At 37.2% G+C, this 5,714-nt stretch overlaps 1 long non-coding RNA gene across 9 annotated transcripts; it reads left to right on the top strand.

Annotated features, from left to right (window-relative positions):
- LOC123086148 (uncharacterized) lies at positions 1 to 5,286 on the top strand. 9 transcript variants are annotated; one of them, XR_006440584.1, is made up of 6 exons: positions 93 to 486; positions 768 to 948; positions 1,192 to 1,302; positions 1,420 to 1,494; positions 2,158 to 2,297; positions 3,190 to 4,198. It is a non-coding gene; the product is annotated as an uncharacterized lncRNA (long non-coding RNA). The 9 variants fall into 9 exon arrangements; XR_006440577.1 differs by adding an exon at positions 1 to 86 and having other exon boundaries at positions 187 to 1,302; XR_006440585.1 differs by adding an exon at positions 4,902 to 5,286 and having other exon boundaries at positions 93 to 1,302; positions 3,190 to 4,375.
- The last annotated feature ends 428 nt before the right edge of the window (positions 5,287 to 5,714 follow it).

Below are 5,714 nucleotides of genomic sequence, written 5' to 3' on the forward strand. Positions count from 1 at the left end.
GCTTGAGCCTCGTGGGCATATATATGAGAGTACATGGTCTAAAGGGGGCCAAGATCGGACGCCCCAGCGATGCTCCTCTCAGCCATGTCCGTCCCCGCCTATCTCCCATTGCGCTCCTGTGCAACCATACTTACGGAGTCAAGCCTTATTTGGTTTGATCAGATTTGATTCCTTGGTTTTGTGTAGGACATGGAGAAGGCCATCATCCGAAAAGGTAAGCATCTGGAGGCCATATCCGGTTTCATCTCAAGGAACAAGTGTAAAGGCATCAGATCTATTTACAAACATGAGATCAATCCGCATATTATGGAGCTCGATCGAAAGGGAAGCGGGATTATAGGAACCAGTTATAGTGAGGATTTAATTTTTGATGATTGGTAGCGAGATCGATGAAAACATGAGGTGGATTTTCATGGGACACCAGGTTTGCTCGTGAGGAGGTGAGAGAAGTACAGAGGTAGAAGTAGCTTGAGATGATCGTGACAGGTGAGATTGATTATTGCAACCCTCGTGTGGATTTTTTATGTGCATGCACAACAACCCTTCATTTGTGCCTTTGATCATCAGATCAAACGACAAGTTTATTGTCTGATTAATTAGAGATTTCTATTTTGGAATGAAATTATCTGAAATTTTGCTATCCCGCTGGTCCTTACTAATTCAGTATATACTATATTTTCAAGTTTGCCTATATATATACTAGAATTTGAAGTTGCGACCATCCATTGTTCTACCGTGGAGATCAGGAATAATGATTGCAGTTGCAGGGCCGCCGCCGTTGCTGAACACAAACGGGGCTCGGAGCAGGCCAAGCTCCGAGGTCGACCGGGCAACGGATTGTGGAGAGGCGCCCAAGGATTTTTTTTTTACTACTGTTGATTGTGCCATCCAATTGGTTTAGAGTTTTCACCATTGCTAATTACTAGGGGAGTACGGGTGCCGGACCTGGTAAGTGGCCTGCACGCTATGCTCTTTGCAAATAATATGCAACCATGCCTGCACTGAATTTTTATTTATTTCCGATGTACCTTACAACAACTTCGTGATGTAGCACTACTTTGCACTAGCATGCACCTGCAGATATAAGTTGGTGATGATCTAATTATTTTTCAAGTCACAAGATGTAAATCTATCTCCAACTCATTAGTACTTCAATTCTAGAAGATTCACATTTTTGTATTTTTGTTTCAGGTTCTAAGCGAGGAATTTTTGGTTGCAAAGTTGTAAAAGAAATATCTTCCTCAAAGTTGCAAAAGAAATTTGTAGCATGATCATCACCTTGTAGTTGGGAGAGATATATAGGTATACACATGCTTTCTTAGCTTCTGATTATTATGTTTGCTTAATACTTTTTTTGTAGGACATTTGAGTGAATATATTTTCCTGCAGTTCTTTAGCTCATAAGTGGTTATGTTACAGTACTCAGCCAAGGGAATGCCCTTCTCCGTAAGGCCGATATGAAGATCGAGTTTGAAATCAGCTATCTCAATGCAAGTTTGTATCTCATTGCCAATTTATATTGTTTTACGTGTTGACATCATATAACTCCTGCCCCATGCACCCTACTAATTTAATATGGAAAATGACTGGCATTTAGAATTACTTCCAAGCCGCATCGTCTATCTGAATGTCAGCCCGAAACCACTGGCTGGCACACATAAAATTTTGGAAGTTGTATGTAGTCCTCCTTTGAGCCAAAATTTATGTCTATGATTGATGAATTAATACAATTTTTTTGTTCAAGCTGGATCCAACAGAACCTGGATTTGGTGGTAGTGCCCAGTACATGTAGAATTTATATCCTTCTATATGTGTACTGAAACTATTTAAGGTCACTATGTAGTAAATTCATCATACTATATGTCCACGGAAACCACTTAAGGTCAAAAGTGACAAGTAGAACCACATGCATCGTTTTGGTAGTCTAACTTGACTATGTTACTTTTATCTCATAAATGTATCATCGGTGCTTTTTTATGTGGAATATATTCTGGAGCAGTTGCTGGTGTTAGGGATGCATTTATATATGGGATACTTGCATTAGCTATTTCATACGATTGGCATGCAAGGATTTTTCTTCTTTAGTATAACTCTTTGTATTTATTATTTATTTTAGTGTGCTAATAATACATCTATATCTTCACCAATATTTTCCAGAATGCATTTCCACAATAGAGATGGGGAATGGATACATTGTTGTCGTCCTTCACTGAGCAGCCGAGTAGGAGCTCCTCCATGCTGATGATGTGGAAGACAGATACCCTGTCCGCGACGCCCGGCTCTGGCCTCATATAAATGTAAGTACCCGTCCCTTCATTAATAGATAGCATATTAGAAAGTGTGCAGTTTAAATTTGGCTCATGCCAGGCAAAAAGACTATTCAGATTGTTTTCTTGAGAAAAGTGAGTATTCAAGTTGGTTACATGAAAGTGTATCATCATTTTTTCATGAAAAATAATGTCATAATACCATATTTCAGTGACTTCCTATGTCACCAGCAAATGCAGCGGAGAACAAGCCGGTTCAGCACATGCTCATTTATTTTGTTATTTTTTTTATAAGTCCCTGTTGCATGTATAATCACAAAAAATAAAACACCTCCTTTCGACATCCAAAGTTCAGATCTTGCACAAGCATCCCCTGGGACACATGCTTCTGTACCTCAAATAATTTTGTTTTGACTCAACAACCTCCTCAGATATAGGTGAAAGTGAAAAGGACGAAGAACATCGTTTGGCAATGAGTCGAAAGAAGTGTGCAAAATAGAAACAGAAAACACTAACTCATAGTAGCCAAGTCATGCATGCTTGCTTGTATATAATGCCATGAAAAGTAAGACATGCTACTTTTTTGCACTTCACAAATTCTTCTCTTTTCAAACATCTTCTTTAGTTAATTGTTGTTGCAACACAATGATGTAAGTACCCGTCACTTCTCATCTTTTGTGAATGACATTTGATTTTCTCACAATTGTTCTTTGCTGATTTTTTGGGTACAGAAACGGTTCATTTAACTTGTATTAAGTGACATTTATGTGTAATGATACTGGCATCTGTGTGTTTTCGGAGAATGGAGAAAAAACATTTTAGTGATTGACTGTCCCGACCAGGGGATTCTAATTTTGATTGGCTCTTACTTTAATAATATGATCTGCAAAGTTCAAATGGTTTTATATTCGACCCATACTAGGAGTCTAGAAGTGATACTTTTGTGAGGAGTGCTGAAACATGACTGGATCAAGCGAGACGGAGAACGATGGATGAGAGAAAGAGATCAGAAAAGGGATTCGCTCCCAACCACCTCATACATACATGTGTAAGAGCTTGTCACCTCATACATATCTCTTGTAGCTATATAGGGCTCTTTTCGTATTATAGGAAATTTTCAAATTATGTTTTACTAGGGATGTAAGTATCAGATGCTAGATATGTGATCTACTGATCTATGTGATCTTTAGAGATTTTAGACTTTCAGTATTCAACCATCAGTTGTCTTCCTTCAATATTTCTTTATTTTTGTAGGGCAATCTGTTTTTTTTAATCCTTGAAGCACCATTCAGAACATATGATCGTGGTTGTCAAATTCCTGTGAAATACATACCTTTGATCTCAGTTTTATAGGGAAATTAACATGATCTCATTTTTTTTATCACACTGACAATATATTATGTTATACAATAATATACTGCTCTTTCGTATTCTAGGAAAATTTCAAATTATATTCTACTAGGTCTGTTCTTTTTTTAAAAAAATCCTTGAAGCGCCATTCAGAACATATGATTGTGGTTTTCAAATTCCTGTGAAATACATACCTTTCATCTCAATTTTATCATGCTGACAATATATTATGTTATACAAGGTGATCCACAACATAGCTTGCAGCCTCTGAGAGCTCAGGAAGATGTGGAGATGATTATAGCTTGAAACATTGTGACTTTTTTCACTTAGTGGTCATGTAACATACAGTGGTAACAATGAATTCTTGCTCATTTGGTAAAACTTACATCTGAACTTATCATGATAATTAACCATTGGTTATCTGATGATTAGCGCTGTAATTAGTTATCTACCTTCCATGTGGAGCGAATTGGTTATTGCAAGTAGTTCAAGCTGATTGAAAGTTAATGTGGCTGGTTGTAAGTAATGATGAGGTTGGTTGAGTTGCTTTTCTATAAGTACACGTATGTACATTTCTTGGACTATTGTGAATCAAACCACTTTCTACAGTTTCCAAATGCTGATGTTATCTGCACAAACTAACTATTAATCCATGTGCAACATATTTCATATTATTATCTTTTTGCAGGGAGCAACAACTTGCATGTAATCTGAGTGTATTTCAGTCAATCTGCTCTTTTCATAAATTTAATGATAATGTAATGTGTGATCCTCTATTTTTTTATTTGTATTTTTTTATAAGTTGTCTGAAATGGTTTGTCTCCTTTTTGTTTTATTCATCACCTGTCAGCATTACTTCCCATTTCTCAACATTACTTCAACTAAGAAAAACTTTAGTTGGAATGGGTTGTGTTTTATTTATTCATCTACCTGAGTCCAAAAGATCACAAATACACAACAGGTTTTAGAGAGATTAATGGTATTGCACATAATCTTGCTCAACAGGTTTTTAGATCCACTGGTAATACTCAAGTTTGTTGCTTTGCTCAAACCCATTCTCCTAGATCCTGCCATGTTGTGCCTCTCCTATCAAAATTTCAAATTCCTGGTGTTAAATTACATATTGTGCACTGCTATTAGTTTTTGGTCTCCTCACTATTAGCTTCTTTTCCTGTGCAAGCTGCTCTATCATGTTTGTTTTTCAGATTTTCATTTATAGGGCCCTTAGAACTATGCTTGACTTGGACTATTGGAGATGCAAAGTATTTCTTCTTTGTTTTGCAGGTTGTGCGCATCTCTGGGATGCCGAAGGAAGTTTCTCTCTTACAGGTCCGGCTTGGTGTAACTGCTCTGTATCTAGCGGCTGCAGTGCTTGCTTGTTTTAAATTTCTCTTCCCCTTCAGGCCTGCTGCCATGTTTCGGCTGCAGTATGTAATCCTGCTTCTCCTGATCATGTTGGTCATCGCATTGTGGTCCTTCCACTTTGCCTTATAGGATCTTTTCTTTAGCTCATTCTCATAGTTTCTGCTTATCCTCCCCTCTTATCATCTGCAGATCTATGTAACTCTCTTTGTTCTATCTCTTTGAGCTGAATGAAATTAGGCACCTCTTGGCGCCTTTGCTTGTTCAAAAATAATAATACAATCTAGATAACATTATTGTGTTTGATAGTATGATGTGTGTAAGCTGATTATCAAAAAAATGTGTTAGCTGAGATGACACTGTTCTTAGTTATATTAGCTCCATGAGTAGCATCTTAAATTTTTTCAAAAGCCCGTGGCAACGCACGGGCGTTCTACTAGTGCATTTAAGTTTCCGGTCAATACAATTCTATCATGAATAATAAACCTTTATCATGATTAAGGAAATATAATAATAACCATTTTATTATTGCCTCTAGGACATATTTTCATCAGTTTCTCACTTGCACTAGAGTCAAAAATCTAGTTCACATCGCCATGTGATTAACACCCATAGTTCACATCGCCATGTGACCAACACCCAAAGAGTTTACTAGAGTCAATAATCTAGTTCAAATCGCCATGTGATTAACATCCAAAGATTACTAAGGTGTGATCATGTTTTGCTTATGAGAGA

Source organism: Triticum aestivum, chromosome 4A (assembly GCF_018294505.1).
Source record: "Triticum aestivum cultivar Chinese Spring chromosome 4A, IWGSC CS RefSeq v2.1, whole genome shotgun sequence".
Lineage (NCBI taxonomy): Eukaryota > Viridiplantae > Streptophyta > Magnoliopsida > Poales > Poaceae > Triticum > Triticum aestivum.